This window comes from Solanum stenotomum, chromosome 2, assembly GCF_019186545.1.
Source record: "Solanum stenotomum isolate F172 chromosome 2, ASM1918654v1, whole genome shotgun sequence".
Taxonomy (NCBI): Eukaryota; Viridiplantae; Streptophyta; class Magnoliopsida; order Solanales; family Solanaceae; genus Solanum; species Solanum stenotomum.
Window position 1 is genome coordinate 28,787,394 of NC_064283.1, and position 21,304 is coordinate 28,808,697.

A 21,304-nucleotide genomic window follows, 5' to 3' on the forward strand; every position below is an offset into this window, starting at 1 on the left:
ACTCGCTTTAATGGGTCCTTGGATGCAATATATCGAGCCTCTGCCTCAAGATCTATCATAGTTATTGCAGACAACTCTTCATATACAACTAGGAGCTTTAATGCCTTGTACACATCGAATACTTCCACTTTATCATGCGCTCGCATAGTGGGTTGCCCAGCTGCCACATCTATCATAGCATGCCCAGTGGCCAAGAAAGGTCTTCCCAAGATGAATGAAACCTCAGGATCTGGCTCAAAATTCAACACAACAAAGTCTACTGGGAATATTAATGATTCCACTTGCACTAAGACGTCCTCTACAACACCCTTAGGCCTAGCAACAGATCTATCAGCTAACCGTTAAATGATGGTAGTAGGTTTAGGACTACCCAACCCCAATTTTTTATACAGTGAAGTTGGCATCAAGTTTATACTAGCTCCTAGATCACACAATCCTCGAACATAAATGCTCTGCCCTATAGTGATCTGAACCGTGAAGCTACCTGGATCTTTCAGTTTAGTGGGCAACTTATTTTAGATTCGGGAGCTGCACTCTTCAGTAAGTGCAACAGTCTCATATTCAGTAAGCCTCATTTTATTTGCCATAATCTCCTTCACATATTTAGCATACTTGGGTATACCCTGCAAAACATCTACCAATGGCAAGTTAATGTGAACTTGTTTCAAAAGATAGATAAACTTACCAAAACATTCATCCTCCATATGTTTCTTGAACTTTTGAGGGAATGGAGGAGGTGGTTTCCTATTGGTTCCACTCTTTCTTCTTGTGAAAAAACTTCGCTCTCCTTGGGTTTACTCTCTTTACCACAACATTAGTGTTTCTTTTCTTTGGAGCCAACTCCTCCAACTGCATACCACTGTGTGTACCTACAACATTTACTTGTCTGGGGTTTGGATTAGTGTTTCCCGACAATACTCCTTGAGGTCGTGAATTTTGAGCATTTGCAAACTGCCCAAACTACTTCTCCATGTTCTGAGTAGCTAATTGGTTATTTCTCAAATCAACAGTTAATTGAGCTTGATCAGCCATAATCTTTTTAAGCATGTCCTCCACACTCATGTTACCTGGTTGATTGTTTGGCTACTTATTGGGATGCTCCATTTGGCCCTGTTGTTGATATCCCTGTACATTTCCCTGGGGTCTATGCTGATTTTGTCCTTGGGCCTGATTCTGATTACCTCCCCATGAGAAATTTGGATGGCTACACCAACTAGGATTGTAAGAGTTTCCATAGTTCTATTGGCCTCCTTCTCGTTGTGCATTTCTTACAAAATTCACAGAATCCGGGTTTGCACCACATACCTCTTCACTATGATCACCACCTCTGCAGATTTAACACCAAGTTGGTGGTTGGACTACATTCACCTGAGCGGGCTGTTTTCCCAATGATAGATTGCTGAAGTGGGTGTTCATCATATTTTGCATCACAACAATCTGTGCAGTTAAGGTAGTCACTGCATCTACTTCCAGTATATCGACAATTTTTTGTATCACAGGTTTCACCCCTCCTCCGTTCCATTCGGGGTTATCTTGTGAGATCCTGTTCAGCAAGGTGAATAGTTCAGCATAAGTCTTCTCCAACGCTTCACCTGCATCCGAATCAAGTAAAATTTTGGTGTTAGGCTCCAATCCTTCAATGAAGGTATGGACTAACACCTCGTTAGATTGATGCTCATCAATATTGATTTAAACCTGTCCCAAGCTTTGTAAAAGTTCTCTCGTCCATTTTGTCTAAACTTAGGATGTCACTCCTTAACTTAGCTGTTTTCCTATATGAAAAAATCTAATAAGGAAATTCTGTGCAAGATCATCCCAGGTGGTAATAGAGTTAGCAGGCTCATAATTTAACCATCTTTTTGCTTCCCCAAGCAGAGAAAAGGGAAATAAAGTGAGCCTCATGTAATACTCATTTACTCCAGCTGGAGTTAAGTATCATTGATCTCGAGGAAGTTTTGGATGTGAATTGTTGGATCCTCGTGTGACATACCAGTGAACTGCCTATTAGTGTGCAATAGTTGCACCATACTCTGCTTCGGTTCAAACCTTCCACCAACTGTATGTTTTTGAATGCATGAAGTCACATTGGTGGTACGTGGGATTGCCACGTCTCTTACCTTCATTTCAACCATCTCTGCAGGTTCCTCCTGATCAACTCTTGATACAAGAGATGTTGGTTCACGAGCAACAAGAGGGACTGGGTAAGTGAGTCTTCTTTGCCTGCTCCAGTAGTGAACGAATCTTTTCGGTTCAGCTAGAGGCTTTACTAATCATTGATCGTCGTCCAGTTTTGAATTTCAGTACAACCTGCAACAATGTATTGCTAAGATCAAGTTGTCAACACTTTCTTTTTAACTTCAAAAATCAGAAAAATCAAATAATTCCTAATTCTAAAGTCCCCGGCAGCGGCGCCAAAAACTTGTTGCACCCAAATCGAACATGCAAGTGTACGTGGTTGTTCAAGTATTAAAGTGGCTCTTATACAGAGTCGGGTATCGTACCCACAAAGACTTACGATTAGAAAACTCGATTGTTCCAATATTTTTGGCTAAGCACAAGTGTTATCAAGATTTCAAGAGTGATTTATTTTATAATCTAAATTTAAACAGAATTAAACAACCGCGATTCAAATTCAAGGATTTCAAACAATGATTGGGTAAAGTCCAGGGCTGTAGCTCTTATCACGATTCATGTAATTTATATTATCTAAATGAGTATTTATCAACTACTGAATCAATGATCATAGGGTTAAATGTATGATCATGGTCTCCCGACCTCTAATCGTCTACGATAAATGAAAACCTAACTACATCATTGTGCGGGGATAAATTGGACCAAGCATCGAGCATTACAATTTCTTCCTGTATAGTGACCAAGCATGGTTTATAGGTATATCCCTATCCTAGATACAAATTAACCCTAACTATTAAGAGAAAATCATGCTCCTTATGTCCCACGTTCTATCCTCTTATTCCTCTCCTGAGTTCAATTTAGACAATGTGTTTATTTCAATGGTGAATAGGCACGAAATACAAAAAACAAGAACATAAGAAAGATTCATGTGATAATTGATGTCAATCTATGAAAACTTAATAAATTACAATTATCTTGTAGCCACATCCCTAGAACTAGGGTATTTAACTACTCATAACAATAGATTTGATCAAGCAATGTTTAATAATCCTAAAGAGATCGAAAGTAAAAGAGTGTAGGAAAGAGCCCTAAAAAATGATGAAATAGCTCTCCAGGTCGTCGTTCTTCAAAACCCTGGAAAAAGAAGGTTTAATAAAATAAAGTATTAGTCTATTTATGCTAAATTCGAAATGGCTAAATCTGGGGACTGATGGCGTGACACAGAGGTGTTTCTCAGATTCACTTCAAGGCAAAAAAGCCTTCTTCGCAACACAAACACTTCACAGAGTGTTCTACCTCAAAATCCATTATTCGCGAACCAAACTAAAAATCCTTCTCCGCGACCCGGAGAGTACACGGACCATTCTGGTTCAAATGTCATTTCATGAGCAAGAATAGAATTCCTCTCCGCGACGTAGAGAGGATACTGAAATGCCTTGAATGTCATTTCTTCATTCTTCTTCCTTACTTCATTTCATTTGGGTCCTCTCTTGATTCCGTATGCCATTTTAGTGCTCGTTTCTCCATTTAGTCTGACCTACACAACTAATCATGTTGGTTAGCTCATATACAACCAAAAGACTTGATAAGACTATACACAAACACAAATTGAATTCAAATTTTGCTTAAATACGGGCATTATTAGATTTCTAGGCATATAAATACGCCTAAGATCAGAAATCATGCATGTTCTCAGGAAGTTGATATAAATATTTTATGGATGCTTTGAGAGTGAAGTATTAATGTTGTTGTGTTGTGAAAGGATTTCTCATATACACATGAAAGCATGAATGTGAAAGGTTTTCTCACATAATAAAGGTTCTTAAGGTTGAAATACTTTCTCACCTAAAATAAACCAATGATAAGGAGCTAATCTAACGTTGAGTCAAGAGGTGACCGGAATTGGGTTTACAGGAACCGGATAATACGGGTTCCGTTTTAGTACCTATACCAGTACCCTATTCGATCGGTTCCTTACCGGTTCAACTGGTGTCGAATATACCGGAATGAGAACCAGACCAGACTAGGCAAACACCGATCCCTTTGCAAGCCTTACTTCAGACTCGTCATGAGCAAGATGGTTCTCCCGATGTGGTTATCGATATGTTGAAAATCTTTCACCTTGATGTTTATGTGTTACTTGACCCGGTACTACTTTGTAATTTGTGACACCATATGTAGCCATGCGGTTTGACATTCTTTCGAATGTGTTGTTAGATCCTTTTTCTGTCTCTACTCCTGTTGGTGATTCTATTGTGGCTAAGAGGGTTTATAGAAAGTGTCCCGTTTCCTTGTTCCATAAAGTCACTCATGTTGATATTGTAGAGCTTGATATGCTAGATTTTGATGTTATTCTTAGTATGGATCGGCTGCATTCATGTTATGCTTCTATTGATTGTAAAAGTCGGGGTAGTCAAGTTTCAGTTCCCAAATGAGCATGTGCTAGAGCGGGAAGGGGGGAATTCTATGCCTAAGGTTCAATTTGTTTCTTGTCTTAAAGCTAGAAAGATGATTTCTAAGGGTTGCATTTACCATCTAGTTAGGGTGAGGGATTCAGATTCCGAAACCCCTACTCTTGAGTCGGTCCTTGTTGTTAATGAGTTTTCGGAAGTGTTTCTAGAGAATTTACCTGGTATTCCTCCTGAAAGGAAAATAGACTTCGGTATTGACCTTCTCCCAGATACGCAACCTATCTTCGGCAGACTAGAAATGATGGATATAGTCGTCGATGGGCTCAAACTTATCCTTTTTTAGGTTCTAGTGGAGTTCAGAAACAAAATAAGTTTTATGATCTTCAGACTCGACATGATAACGAGGGTTCTCCGGATGCAACGACTTGTAAGTTATGGCTGTCTTAGCTTGTGATTATACATTGATTGATTTAGGTTCATCGTTGGTTATTGTGCGACTCCATGTATTGCTACTACACTTGAGGTCAATCTTGAAGTCCTTATAGAAACTTTTCCAGCATTTTTGTCATATTGGTGGTTTTGTGGTTATTAGACTGCAATGTTATTATTGGTTTTGAGGCAAACGATTTCATAAAAGGCTAGTGAGGTTTTATTCGAAGGGGAGATGGTGTGCTTCATGGTTGAGGTTGTGTGTTGAACTATTTAGATATTTGGAAGGGTCCGCATGTTGTGGGTTGGTTTGTGGAAAGCTAGAGCCGATGTGGTATCCTAGTCGCCATATCTCTTTCCTTTTCTTTGAGATTCAATTTGAGACATTAGTTCTCATAGTTCTTCTCTTTCATTTTCATGCATTTTAGTCATTCTCATGTTTTCATATGCATGCATGTTCACGAAAAATTAATTTTTGAGCTATGATTTAGCTTGATTGATTGCCCCTTGTTTATGTGCATTCTTATGTGATTTGCATTTATGATGGGTTGTTAGATTTATTTCCCTACTCTATTCTTGCTAGCTTAAGTCTCATTCGAGGACGCATGTTCCAAAAGGGGAATGTAATGACCCTTCCGGAACAATATAAGCCAATAACTCATGAGAATTTTTTGCATATATATATTTTCCTCACACTAGGAAAAATGATATAAAAAGAATATTGCTAACTTTTGAGAACCCAAACTAGGTGGTTCATGCTTCACGCAATCATTCAAAATTAGTGGTAAATTTAACATATTACAAGACTTGGGCTTACACACACCAAAAGAACAAAACATCGAGTCATACTTATATTACAACCCATGGTGACATGATCACATTAGTCCTCAAAATTTCATGTAAATATACACCACATAGATCATGTACAAGTCCCAAGGTTTATACAAAATATAGATGCCTATATGCAATTGTGATCTTGCATCACCAATGGCCAGCTTCATGCCTCCTCTCGATCATTCCCTACGATAGAAACAACTATCGCTAAGAATATAACTTAGTGGTGTAAAAACTATAGATTCAGAGCCATCAGATTCACAAAACTACCTTTCTCAAGTAATGGGCAACATAATCGAACATAATAAATAAATCAAGTAAACAAAATATCAATAGTATCGAGTTCGATATTTAGAGGTCCAAATGTCAAGAACGCTCGTAGTACCATTTTTCAAAAGATTCAATAACAAGGCTCGCCCAATATGTACATCATGTCTTCACACCAAGCACAATCAAGTATCAAGAAGAGCCGACGCCCTGTATCAAGAAGGGTCAAAGCCCAATAATCAAGAAAACCAAGAACCATATTAAAAATGGCTTTCTAGTTTGTACTTAAAATGGACAACTTCTATTCTTAAGACAAACTAAAAATCCAGAGTCAAGATGACAAATGATCCGAATCAAGAGGCATGCCAATAGTGACAAAGTCACAGCCACAAGAAGGACAAGGTCCCAACAAGAGTGCCAAGTGATCAAACAATCCGTACAAGTGGGCGAGTTACACAATCGTCTTTAACATCTTAAAGGATACCAACACGACAATGTAAAGTGACAAGAGGTAACCAAGGTACCAAGATCAACCTTCAGATATACCAGTAGTTAAAAGAGTACAAATGCAAGTTTATACACAAACCTTAGTGCTTTAGCAAAAAAACAGTCCAACACAATTTCAAGAGTTCAAACCGTAGACCAACCAATGTATCAAGGTCCTCAACTGGTTCACGAGTATATACAACCTTTAAAATACAATTAAATAAATTCTTTAATCCCTAGTAGCTCAATAATATTGCTGTAAAACAAGATTATCATCACAAGTAAGATTAGCCTGTACAAACACAACTATGCTCCCAAAACAGTGATTCTGGCCAGCCTAGTACCTCATGTCGCAACTTAGATTTGAAAAGGAAAACGGCAAAACTAGACTTTATAGCCTTCATGAAAGATGTAGATACATCTCTTAAGGTTGCAAAAATATAATAATCACCGCAAAATATATTTTGTACAACAAGATATAGGCAAAATACTAACAGTTGTTCATACAAGATTTGAAATTCCAAAAGCTGGATAGAACTTGTCCTATGATGCGTCCAATTTTTGGAATCCATAACAGCTAATTCATAGTTTTACATAAACATAAGAGTTGTAAGTCTACAAAATAGCTTTCCAAATCATATTTATTCACTGTAAACTAAGTTCTAGAGCGAGAGATATGCATAAAATACCAAACACTACCCAGCTCAGAAACAAATTTTGTCACTTACCAACAAGAAGTGTGTGTTCTTGAATTCTAGCCAAAGGGGCCAAGTTTTTCTTTTGTAATTTTGAAGAACAACTTATTAAATAATGGTCTAAGGTTTTTAGACTTGAAAAAAAATGAATTAACTCAAGGAGGTGAAAATATATATAGTCACACAAGTGAAGTTTATCACTTGTACAACTGTCTCCAAAAAGGGCTGCCCAAATAGTTGTGTGCTGCCCAAAATGCATACATATACACCTATATATATATCCCTCATCTCCTTTTAAAGTTATACATAATTCTAATTAGAATATTACGAAAATACCCTAATACAATACCTTAAATTACGATCACAATTTATGTTAAGCAAGCTAGAAATTATCAAAACATTTCAAGTTCCCAAAATGAGACTAAAATATTTTCTAGTAATTAAGTAACGGTAAATCGACATGCGACTCTTGGTTAGTATTTAGGCAAGTTACAATTCTCTCCCCCTTAAAGAATTTCGTCTCGAAATTTTCCTTACACTAGTCCCGGAACAAGTGCGGATACTGGGTCCTCATGTCTTCGTCTCTTTCCCAAGTAGCTTCCTTTCTAGAATGGTTCCTCCAAAGCACCTTTACTATGGGAATTCTCTTGTTTCTAAGTTGCTTTACTTCTCAAGCTTCAATCCGGATAGGTTCTTCATTATATGTCAAGTCAGGATTAGCCTCAATAGATTCAACTAGAAGAACATGCGATGGATCAAAACGATGTCTTCTGAGCATAGAAACATGAAAGACATTGTGGATCTTCCCCAACTCCTGTGACAAAGCTAATTTATATGCAACTAGTCCAATCCTTTCAAGTATCTCATAAGGTCCAATGAATCGGGGACTAGGTTTTCCTTTTTGGCCAAATCTCATAATCTTTTTCCATGAAGACACCTTTAAGAATACTTTATCTCCCACTTGATATTCAATGTCACGCCTTTTAAGATCAGCGTACGACTTTTATCTATCCAAAGAAATTTTTAGACGATCCTTGATAATTTTTACCTTGTCCTCTGTTTGTTGCACAATTTCAGGACCAACAAGCTTTCTTTCACCAACTTCACTCCAACAAAGAGGGGTTCGACATTTCCTTCTGTATAGAGCTTCATAGGGAGGCATTCCAATACTCGATTGGTAGCTATTATTATAAGCAAAGTCTATCAAAGCCAAGCGTTCGTCCCAACTACCCTCAAACTCCATAATACAAGCTCGAAGCATATCCTCCAAAATTTGTATCACTCTTTCCGACTGGCTATCTGTTAGAGGATGGAATGAAGTGTTAAATTTCAGCTTAGTACCCAAAGCTTCCTGCAAGCTACCCCAAAATCTAGATGTAAACCTTGGGTCTCAGTCAGATACAATAGACATAAGGATACCATATAGTCTTACAATCTCACTAATGTACAATTCGGCTAAATGCTCAAGTGAGTAATCCATCTTGATTGCTTAGAAGTGAGCACTCTTAGTTAACTTGTCCACAATCACCCATATTGCATAATGATATCTCTGAGTGCGAGGAAGTCCAGAAACAAAGTGCATAGGTATTCTCTCCCATTTCCATTCCGGCATCGACAAGGGCTGTAGTAAACCTACTGGGACTTGATGTTTTGCCTTTACTTGTTGATAAACCAAACATTTGGAAATGAACTCCGCAATGTCTCTCTTCATACCATTCCACCAATAATGTTCCTTGATGGTCTGGTACATCTTTGTACCTCCAGGATGCATTGCATATGGTGAAGTATATGCTTCATTCAATATTTTTCTCCTCAAGTTGTCATCATTAGGGACGCATAACCTGTTCTGATAAAATAAGACACCATCCTCTGTTAATGTAAAATCCAGCTTTTCCCCATTTTGAATTTCTTTGGTCAATTTTACAAGTTTCTCGTCTATCTTTTATGCTTCTTTCACCTGTTCAAGTAATATTGGCTTTACTTGCAAATTAGCAATAACTAAGCCATTTGAATCATGTGTAAAACAAACATTCATGGCTCTTAACTCAATGAGTAAGGGTAAATGACTCAAAGAAATGCTTGCAAAGGATTTTCGACTTAAGGCATCTGCAACCACATTGGCTTTACCTGGATGATAATCAATCTTGCAGTCATAATCCTTGATGAGTTCAAGCCATCTACGTTGTCGAAGGTTTAGCTCCTTATGAGTACCCAAGTACTTTAAGCTCTTGTGATCAGTAAATATATGACATTTCTCTCCATACAAATAATGCCGCCATATTTTTAAAGCAAACACTACAGCAGCAAGTTCAAGGTCATGGGTAGGATAATTCAATTCATGCAGTTTTAATTTTCGAGAGGCATAAGAAATAACCTTCCCTTCTTGCATCAAAATGCATCCTAGACCATTTGAGAAGCATCACTGTATACTACATACTCTTTCCCTTCAATTGGTAGAGTAAGTATAGGTTCTTGAGTCAACAAGGATTTGAGAGTTTCAAAGGTCTCTTGGGATTTGTCGTCCCAAATAAACTTTACTTCCTTCTGCAAGAGCTTAGTCAAGGGAGAGACGATAATGGAAAAGCCTTTCACAAATCTTCTGTAGTATCCTACTAAGCCTAAGAAACTTCTTACCTCGATTGGACTTTTGGGAGGTCTCCATTCAACAACTGCTTGTATCTTACTAGGATACACCTTCACGCCTTCGACTGATACAACATGTCCCAGAAATGTCACTTCATCAAGCCAAAATTCACACTTGGAAAGTTTAGCATAAAGTTCCTTCTCCTTCAAAAATTTCAAAATAATCCGGAGGTGTTTATCATGGTCTTCACTACTTCTGGAAAATATTAAAATATCATCTATAAAAACAACCACAAACTGATCTAGATAAGGCTTGAATACTCGATTCATTAGATCCATGGATACCGCAGGAGCATTTGTCAGTCCGAATGGCATCACCAAAAATTCATAATGATCATACCGAGTTCTAAAAGTAGGTTTAGGAATATCTTCCTCTCTAACACGCAGTTGGTGATATCCAGACCTTAAATCAATCTTTGAGAATACTTTAGCACCATTCAGTTGGTCAAACAAATCATCGATCCTCGGTAGTGGATATCCATTCTTGATTGTTATTTTGTTCAATTGTCTATAGTCAATACAAAGCCTAATAGTGCCATATTTCTTCTTTACGAATAAAACAGGGGCTCCCCAAGGAGAAACACTAGGTCGAATAAAACCTTTCTCTAGAAGTTCTTGCAATTGAGATTTCAATTCCCTTAATTCTGCCGGAGCCATTCTATAAGGAGTGATAGAAATAGGGGTAGATCCAGAAATAAGCTCGATTGGCAATTCAACCTCTCTTTCTGAGGGAAATCCAGGAAGGTTTTTTGGGAAGACTTCTGGAAAATCACATACAGCAGGTATGTCCTTGATACAAGGACTTTTCAACTGTGTATCAACTATGTGAGCAAGGTATGCCCTACAACCTTGACGCATCAGCTTTCTTGCCAATGCCGCAGAAATAATACTGATGTCAATGATCTTTCACCTTGTACAATAATGTGTGAAAATGTCAGATCATTAAAGGTCACATGCTTAGACCTACAATCTACCATTGCATGATATTTATGAAGCCAATCCATCCCGATAATAACATCAAAATCCTTGAAGGGCATTTCAATCAAATCAGCAGGGAAGACTAGGTTTTGAATCACGAAGGGACAATCACGATAAATTCGATTACACACAACCTGATAACCCAAAGGACTTTCAACTGGCACATCATAATTAAGCCTCATAGATTTCACATTTTCAGGAAGAACAAGTGGTGAACAAATATAGGAATGTGTAGTATCAGGATCAAATAGTGTAAACACATATAAGCCAAATAGGTGAAATTTACCGACAACCACGTCTTATCCATCCTGCTCATCTCTCTGCCTCATAGCATAAGTGCATGCAGTAGTTCTTTGTCCACTAGCTTGATTAGCTCCACTTGTACCTGCTGCTTGGGTGTTTTTAGGTCTTGCACCTCTATTAGTTTGAGGAGGATTAATAGAATACTTAGGAACTGAGCCTTCAGTTCTCAAGGAAAGAACATTATTAGGATTAGGACATTCCTTCACTTTATGATCAAAGCTCCCACAATTGAAACATGCACCAGAAGCTCTCCTGCAAGTACCATAATGATTCTTTCCACATTGCGGACAAGTGGGAATATGAGGCTTGCCTTGGCCATAAGTTGGAGTGCTAGCAGTAGAAAAATCTGATCTGTTTTGCTTTTGCTGCGGTGGCGTGTTATCACTACTAGCCTTAGAGTTATCAAACCTTCCCTTTATTGATGGACCCCCGAAATCTGGTCTAGGCTTCCGTAATTTGTTTTCATTTCTACTAGCTTCTTCTTTATCAAGTCGCTCCCAAGTAAAAGCAGCAGGCACTAGCTTACAAAAGTTCTCATGTTGCAGGATCGTCGCATTCTTTTTAATGGAATCATTTAAACCATCTTCAAGTTTCCTGCACATGTCTTTTTCTTCTTTAATAATACCTCCAGTATAACGAGAGAGTCTTAGAAACATATGTTGGTACTCAGTAATAGACATACCTCGCTACCTTAAATTCATAAACTCCTTTCTCTTTGCATCACAATAAGAGGTGGGACATACTTCATATGAAATTCCCTAAGAAAATCATCCCAACTAAGAACATGAGGTTTTACCTTGGCATTTTGAACACTTACCCACCAATCGTAAGCATCCTTTTGTAATAATGAAATAACATATTTAAATTTGGCAATATCTGAACACTCTAACTGCTCAAATACCCTCTCCATGCGCTCCACCCATTATTCAGCATCCGTGGGATCAACGGTGCCTTCAAACTCCACTCCACCCATTTTCCTCATTTTCTCAAAGTTAATCACGTTGGGATCATGCATTGCTTCAGCCATGTGGTGGAAAAATTAAGCCATTTGTTGAAAAGGAGGATTCATGGCTTGAGTACTACGACTCATGTGAGGATGTGAACTAGCTCTTACACCTTGATGGTTTCCCACTTCAGACCAACTAGTGTGGGGAACATATTGATTCGAGACAGGTTCTCCAACCTCTTCTAGTGCATGAGGTTGGGGAACAGAGGTACCCGAACCTTCACGAGCAGCTTCCATAGGTCGGTCAGAAGAAGAGGCCATAACTTAATTCCTTCAAAAGAGAAGATCACATTGCATTAGGGACATGTACATGATGCATGTGCACTCTACATGCGATAAAAAAATATTTTAAACCATGTAAGTGAACAAATAATCCAAATAAAACCTTTTTCAAATGTGAACAAGTATACAAGTAGTTCACAACAAAAGTCATAGAACTATAAACCTAGGCTCTGATACCAACACTTGTAACTACCCATCCGGAATAATATAAGCCAATAACTGACGATATTTTTTTTTGCATATATATATATATATATTGTCCTCACACTAGTAAAAATGATATAAAAAGAATATTACCAACTTTCGAGTACCCAAACTAGGTGGTTCATGCTTCACGCAATCATTCAAAATTAGTGGTAAATTTAACATATTACAAGACTTGGGCTTACACACCCCAAAAGAACAAAACATCGAGTCATACTTATATTACAACCCATGGTGACATGATCACATTAATCCTCAAAATATCATCTAATATACACCACATAGATCATGTACAAGTCCTAAGGTTTATACAAAATATAGATGCCTATATGCAATTTTGATCTTCCATCACCAATGGCTAGCTTCATGCCTCTTCTCGATCATTCCCTACGATAGAAACAACTATCGCTAAGCATATAACTTAGTGGTGTAAACACTATAGGTTCAGAGCCATCAGATTCACAAAACTACCTTTCTCAAGTCATGAGCAGCATAATCGAACATAATAAATAAATCAAGTAAACAATATATCAAGAGTATCAAGTTCAATATTTAGAGGTCCAAATGTCAAGAATGCTCATAGTACCATTTTTCAAAAGATTCAATAACAAGGCTCGACCAATATGTACATCATGTCTTCACACCAAGCATAATCAAGTATCAAGAAGAGCCGACGCCCTGTATCAAGAAGGGTGAAAGCCCAATAATCAAGAGAACCAAGAACCATATTAAAAATGGCTTTCTAGTTCGTACTTAAAATGGACAACTTCCATTCTTAAGACAGACTAAATATCCAGAGTCAAGATGCCAAATGATCCGAATCAAGAGGCATGCCAATAGTGACAAAGTAATAGCCACAAGAAGGACAAGGTCCCAATGAGAGTGCCAAGTGATCAAACAATCTGTACAAGTGGGCGAGTTACATAATCGTCTTTAACGTCTTAAAGGATACCAACACGACAATGCAAAGTGACAAGAGGTAACCAAGGTACCAAGATCAATCTTAAGATATACCAGCAGTTAAAAGAGTAAAAATACAAGTAATACACAAACCTCAGTGCTTTAGCAAAGAATTAGTCCAACACAACTTCAAGAGTTCAAACCGTAGACCAACCAATGTATCAAGGTCCTCAACTAGTTCACGAGTATATACAACCTTTAAAATACAATTAAATAAATTCTTTAATCCCTAGAAGCTCAATAATATTGCTATAAAACAGGATTATCATCACAAGTAAGATTAGCCTGTACAAACACAACTATGCTCCCAAAACAGTAATTCTGGCCAGCCTAGTACCTTATGTCACAACTTAGATTTGAAAAGTTAAACGGCAAAAATAGACTTTATAGACTTCATGAAAGATGTATCTACATCTCTTAAGGTTACACACAAAGAAGAATCACCGCAAAATATATTTTGTACAACAAGATATAGTCAAAACAACTAACAGTTGTTCATACAAAATTTGAAATTCCAAACTCTGGACAGATCTTGTCCTATGTTGCGTCCAATATTTGGAATCCATAACAGCTAAATCATAGTTTTACATAAACATAAGAGTTGTAGGTCTAAAGATTAGCTTTCCAAATCATATTTATTCACTATAAACTAAGTTTTAGAGCGAGTGATATGCATAAAATGCCAAACACTACCCAGCTCAGAAACAAATTTTGTCACTTACCAACAAGAAGTGTGTGTTCTTGAATTCCAGCCAAAGGGGCCAAGTTTTTCTTTTGTAATTTTGAAGAACAACTGATTAAATAAGGCTCTAAGGTTTTTAGACTTGAAAAAAAACCGAATTAACTCAAGGAGGTGAAAATATATATAGTGACACAAGTGATGTTTATCACTTGTACAACTGTCTCCAAAAAGGGCTGCCCAAATAGTTGTGTGCTGTCCAAAATGCATACATATACACCTATATATATATCCCTCATATCTTGTTATAGTTATACATAATTCTAATTAGAATATTACGAAAATACCCTAATACAATACCTTAAATTATGATCACAATTTATGTTAAGCAAGCTAGCAATTATCACAACATTTCAAGTTCCCAAAATAAGACTAAAACATTTTCTAGTAATTAAGCAACGGTAAATCGACATGCGACTCTTGGTTAGTATTTCGGGGTGTTACAGGGGAAATATTGTAACACATCAAAATTTGGAAATTTGAAGTTGAAAAGAAAAGTTTCATTTTTGTCTACTGGACCAGTCTATGTGGCATGTTTATGGATCATAGAAAGTCCTACGGTTCGTAGGAAGAAGTCATAGGAAAAGTCCTAAAAGTTTCAATGATTTCTGGTTTCAGAGTAGGGTCCCAGACTTAGTAGACTTTTGGATGAGTTCAGGTGTACGGTTAGGATATATGGCCCATAGAAGATCCCATAGACCATAGGAACATATCACAGAAACTGATGAATATTTAGACCTCCAATACCTTGGTTCTACGAACGACCAATACGGTCCATAGGAATTCTTACATATCATAGGTCCACCCGTAGGACCTCTCCGATAGTTTTTAAGTCAAGTTTATTTGGGTCTTTTCCTACCCATTTAAATCCTAAACTATATCATTTTGACCGTATAACTAAACCCTACAACTGATTTTTCTCCTAGAAATCCATCCAATACTTCCCATTCACCAAAACTCACAAAAATCTCTCATGGTTTTCTCTCTATGACTCTCAAAAGAAATTCTAGGGTTCTTCAAGCTTCAAGTATTTCTCTTCCATATTTAGGGCCTTTTTATTGAGGTATGTGGATAGTTTATCAATGGATTCCTTTCATCCATTGAGTCCCAAATATTTCTGATTTGACGTTTCAAGCACACCTCATCTAATTCTAGGTGTCAACGATCGTAAATCAATATAAAAACCAACTAAATGAGTTGGGGTTGAATCCCACAGGGATCGGTACGTGTTTTAAATTCAAATAGGAAGTGCAAACGCGGTCTAATCAGCCATAAGAATAGAAATTATCGAAAAAGACATTGCTCAAATTAAAGGGGTGACACAAGTGTCAGATTGGGGTTTTGGTTTGTAATTATCAACTACAATCACTCACAAACAATTCAAAATAACAATAGGGAGAAGGGTTCTCGGGATGTGATTGATTATAGGCAAATATAGATATATGGGTAATTGAAACTACTAGTAAACAACTGAAAATCAGTGAGTAGGCTAGACTATAAGGGAGATAGCTTTATCTCGAACAACTACCCCGAATCAGGTGATTTCTTTCAAACATAAAAAAACATGAAAATGAAGAACATCCCACACCTTAATTCATCCACTCTTTCGCGGTAGATGGGTAGGATTGGGTTTAGGATTCACTCTCTCGAGCTAAACCCAGCTCAGCCCAATACCCACAAATCATTAATCAATAATCTTATTTCTAAAACCTCTCTATCGAGCAAGCCAAGAACACAAAAGTAGAACTACATTTGCAACTACAATTGATAAATTAAACCTCAATTAATGATTAAACTCACTTCAATTCAACATTTAAACTAGTAATTAACAATACCCATAAACTAATTCAACCATAATCACATGATCACACCCCAAGAATTGGGGTTTTAGCCAAACATCATAAAATGGTATAAACTATTACCAAATCAATTAGCCATCAACTGGGTAAGAGTTTAATTTTATGATCCAAATGTCTCCAAATGTCTCAAGATTTTAAAAGATCATCAACTAAAATTTTTAAAATCTAATTTATAGTCACAAAAAATAAGCCACGAATGGCCGTTCGGCGAAGTGGCCATTCAGTGAAGTAAGTCGGGCTCGCCGAACCACTCGGCGAGACACCCTTTTATCTCCTCCATCACCTTTTCGCCTTGGCATTCAACCTCCTTGAATTTTGTAACTTTGGGTGATCTCTCTTGGCTTCGCGAAACTTATCGGCGATGCGCCGACCTCTCCTTTTTATCACTGACTTAGTTTCTTCCCTCAGGGCTGGCACACTGGAACTTTGGGCGGTAGAACTAGCCATTCGGCGATTCGCCAAACGCTCTTGGCGATCACTAGGCTTACCTTTCTTTAATTCTTCAGTTTGTTTTGTTCCGTTTTGCCTGTTAGTGTCCTTGCTTTGTTCCTCAATACATACACCTGAAAATCAAGGATTTAACATCAGTTTATGGCACAAATTAAGCATTTGAGGACACTAAATCTATATAAACAAAGGCCTAATTAAGTCCAAATCTAGGACTCATCAACACCCCCAACTTAAACTTTTGCTTGTCCTCAAGTAAAACTCAAGTTCAACAGTTCAAAAAGGATGTCTCAAATAGTGTTGCATAAGACTCAACATGAATGCACACAACAAAATTTAACTTACTCATGCAATGATCATTTATGCACTCAAAGATTCAAATTGTGACTCACCATTATCAAAGATGCTCAAGTTCACAATACTTGCTTCAAATGCAATTTCAAGCTCAACAAAGGTACTCAAATTCCCTCACAGTAAAGATGATTCGATATTCACACACACTTCTTCAACAATTTGTAGTTCCGGAATCATATACGTCTCTCACACTCACAAATATGAACACATGCATGACTTCACCCAATCAACATTTGTTTCAGCTCACTTAAGATCACAAAGGTCTTTTCAAGGCTTGTAACGGGGCTGAGTGTAAAGGTATACTCATTTAGGTTCAGTGACTGCTACCCTCATGAAGTGTGGCCTGAACATCACTTTCCTCCTTTTCTTTAACATTTCAAATATGCTCATAATCCACCCCATTATTCAACTTCTTATGAATTACTAGACACCCCATTTCTTTTGTAATTTTCATCACTTATGTCACAACTTTTTTTTTTCATTCTTTATCTTTGCTTCTTTTCTCTTTCTTTTTCTACATGAAGGGGTTCCATCTTTTTCAAAACCATTCTCAAAGGGGGATTTCTCACACTACTTGATTTTCCTTCTCTTTTAACCACACACCCAACTTAGGCTTTTTGCCTAAGTTGGTTATTCAAACAAACCACACTTCATGAGAGTTATAGGTGAATGGATAAAGAGGGGTCACAATTGTTCAAGTTTCTTCCAAGAAAAAGGGATAAGGCTCAAGGGGTTCAAGCAAGGTTTACACATCTCACAAGGTTGGCCACAAAAGACATATACTATAAAATTGTTTCACTCTTCAAAATTTTTGCCTAAGATCATTTCAAGTGGTTGCATCACTTAGTCAACCGGATTAACGGGGCAAATTCTAGGTGTCATCACACACAATATTTAAGGTAAGCTCATCACACAAGGCATTGACACCATCAAATGAGACTCCACATTTTCTAGCTAGTGTACAATGTTCATCACACGAGACTCATTCGATAACCGGCTAGTCACAATGAGATGCTAAAAGTTCACATATTGTCTATGCAACTTCATTGGCCTCATCGTAGTTGGACATTCATTTCGTTCAATTAAGAGCACTATTTAAGTCATCGGTATTAATCATAATTGATACTCAAATTCACACAAGAACAACCACAATCACACACAAAAGAGGTGGCACAAATTTTCAAAATAGGTCAAAAACCATTTACATTCAAAACAAGGAGCCACAAGCTCAAATATCCACAAGATAAGAAAAAAAGACAAGAGGTATGGAAATACCTCACCTCACCCACAAAAGAAAACCAGTTGTCCTCAAATGCAACTAAAACAAAGATAATAAAAAACAACAGAGAGGGAGGTAAAGAGAATTATCCTGTATACTTAGTCGCTTCATCTGTCGGGGCATCAGTGCCCAGGGTCACACTTTGGTCTTGGGCATCAGTTCCCGGGGTAACATCAACACTGGCTCCACTAGAGCCTACCATGAAAGTCTCTCTCAATGAAGTCTGAACGACTGAATGTACCATAGCCTCCTCAACCTTCGTCAGGCCCTCATAGGTGGTCTCCTCCTAGACACTGAGTTGCTCCTCATCAGTCTTAGCCTCAGAATCTGCATCCACATCATCAGCTCTAACCTCAACTCCGGTGGTAGCCAGAGGCATATCATAATAAGCTGGCATATCTGTGTCTAGGTCATCAGGGATCTCTAGGTCCCTAAAATTATCGACATATCTGTGGACTTCAGCTGGTCCACATCTATTCTCAACTCAGCCATTGCAGCTTTTAAGGCTGTGATGAGTCTGAGATATAGACTCATTTAGGGTTTGTTTTAATAGAATTAACATCCTCAAATGCTTAATTTGTGCCAATAACTGATGTAAAACCCTTGATTTTCAGATATATGGATTAAGAAACAAATCTAGGACATAAATGGGCAACATGGACAACACAAGCTTAAAAAGAGAAGAGGAAAATCAAGCCTGATGATAGCCGAGATCACTCGGTGAATCACCAAGTTGCTCTTCTATCACCTAAATTTACAGACTTCTGAGACTTGAATAGGAATAACTTCGGCGAACAACATTTCCATTCGGCGTGACGCCGATCACATCGGCGAAGGATGACCATGCCATCAAAAGTACTGATGGAGATCCAGATGAATGCTAATAGGCAAGTTAAAAGATAAAAGGGCGCATCGCGGAATGAAATGGCGATCCCACTCTGGATCGCCTAAAATTACAGTGGTTTGACGAAGAAGATGTGAAGAAAGAAGGTGAGAGAAAAGGACGATCGGTGAGTCACCAAATGATCGGCGAAGCCCGACTTTCGTCACCGATTGGCCCCAGAAAGCCACACCTCAGACTTGTATAAATTGATTTTTGGAAGAGAGAGAAAACATTCAAAAATTAGGAGAACAAAAGATAGAGAGCAAAAACACTGCTATTGTTGATTTCAAGTAATTTTAGCAAGGTTTTTCAATTGGGTTTTGTAATAGAGGAGATATTATTCACTTTTGACTTTCGAATTTTATTTACCCAGCTATGGAAAATGTGGCAGGTATTGGTATCCGTCTTTTTACTATGATTGGCTAAAACCCTAACCTTGGGGGTTTGACAATGTGACCAATTGTTGCGTTTGACTTAATGGGTGCTATCAATTAGTGAATTTTGGTGTTAATTTGAAGTAGGTCTGAGTTATTACTATGGTTTAACTTCATTATTGCATGTTTGTGTAATATTCTTCTGAGTTCTATGCTTGCTCGAGAGAGAAATATAGAGCTAAGGTAGTAATTTGGCATCCTTAGTTAGTAGGTCATGACGGTTTCAGCTTGAGAGAGTGAAACTTGAGATTCAACCTTTGTATCTAGCTCGAAAGAGTAGATTTTATGAGAATGTGGGCTGGTCTTCTTATGGATAGTGTTGAGGTTCGAGAGAACTCAACGAAAATAAGGTAATTGTTCGAGAGAAAAGTGCCTTACCTATAGTCCATGCTACCCATGACGAATTAACATTATTGGTAATGATATACACCCGTTGAGTTGAACTCTGCAGTTGGTTAGTCAATCCCCCAAGTGTTACCTCTTTGTTTGATTGTTCCTTATTGATTGTTCATTTGGATTGGTAACGACGTCCTGGAGTTTGACTTATAGATTCTTAAGCATTGTGTTTGTTCAGCTGCAAAGGTCATCGTCATAATTTCATATTCGAATTCAAAAGAAAGCTACTCTCTGTGGGATCGACCCCAACTAATTTAGTTGGGTTTATACTGATTTACGATCGTTGATACTTAGAACTGGATGAAGTGTCTTTGAAACGTCGATAAAAATGGTGCTGCTGCTAGGTAGTAGTGTTGTTTAGAGTTCCTTTATCGAAGATAAAAATGTGTGAATCTGTCGGCTGTAGTTGAATCGATTTAGGTTGCATTGTGTTCGTTTTGTTTGGGCTGAATAGAAGTAAGAATGAGTAAAGCAGAGGTGAATGCTAGCCAAACAGGTCACTGAGATGGTATTGATGATGTTGATAGTGTGTAAAACCCAACTCAATCGGGTGAAATGGGTGCAATCTACCTACCATTAACTGGTGAGAATGTTATATTTGAGGTCACTAGCACAACTCTTCATCTCCTCCAAATGAGGGGACTTTATGAGGGTTGATTCATGAAGATCCGCATGAGCATGTGAGAAATTTTATAGATATTTGCTACCCGTTTTCATTCAAGGATGTGTCACAAAAGTCAATTCGGCTCAGGTTATTCCCACTATCTTTGATGAGGGAGGCTAGTAAATTGTTGGCTGAGTTACCAAAGAATTCTATCACTTCGTGGGATGAGCTCACCACAAAATTCACTACTAGGTTCTTTCCTCCGCCGAGGATGATGAAACTCAGAGATAACATTCAAGGTTTTAAGCGATTGGAGGGTGAACCCATCCATGAGACGTGGTTGAGGTTTAAGAAACACCCACTTCAATGCCCAACTCACGGGCTACCAAACAATTTTCTACTCCAATATTTTTACCAGTCTTGATTCAATAAATAAATGAGTGGCTGATCAATTGGTTCGAGAGGGAATAATGTTGCAATCATTTGAGGTGGCTTCATTTCTTCTTGATGACATGACGAAAATAAATCAAGCTTGGTGCACTCAAGAAGATCAAGTTTCGCCTTTTTGTTTTAGAATGACTCAAGAGCAACTTGATAAGGAAAGAGAAAGGGATGAGAACATCAAGAAGATCTTGGAACTACTTCAAGAGCATGTGTTAAAGAATGTGAACTAGCCCA

General features: G+C 37.8%; 1 non-coding gene across 1 annotated transcript; it reads right to left on the minus strand.

Moving 5' to 3' along the window:
- Window positions 1-20,903: 20,903 nt before the first annotated feature.
- Window positions 20,904-21,010, minus strand: LOC125857323 (small nucleolar RNA R71). Its single transcript, XR_007445645.1, has one exon. It is a non-coding gene; the product is annotated as a small nucleolar RNA R71 (small nucleolar RNA).
- Window positions 21,011-21,304: the final 294 nt, after the last annotated feature.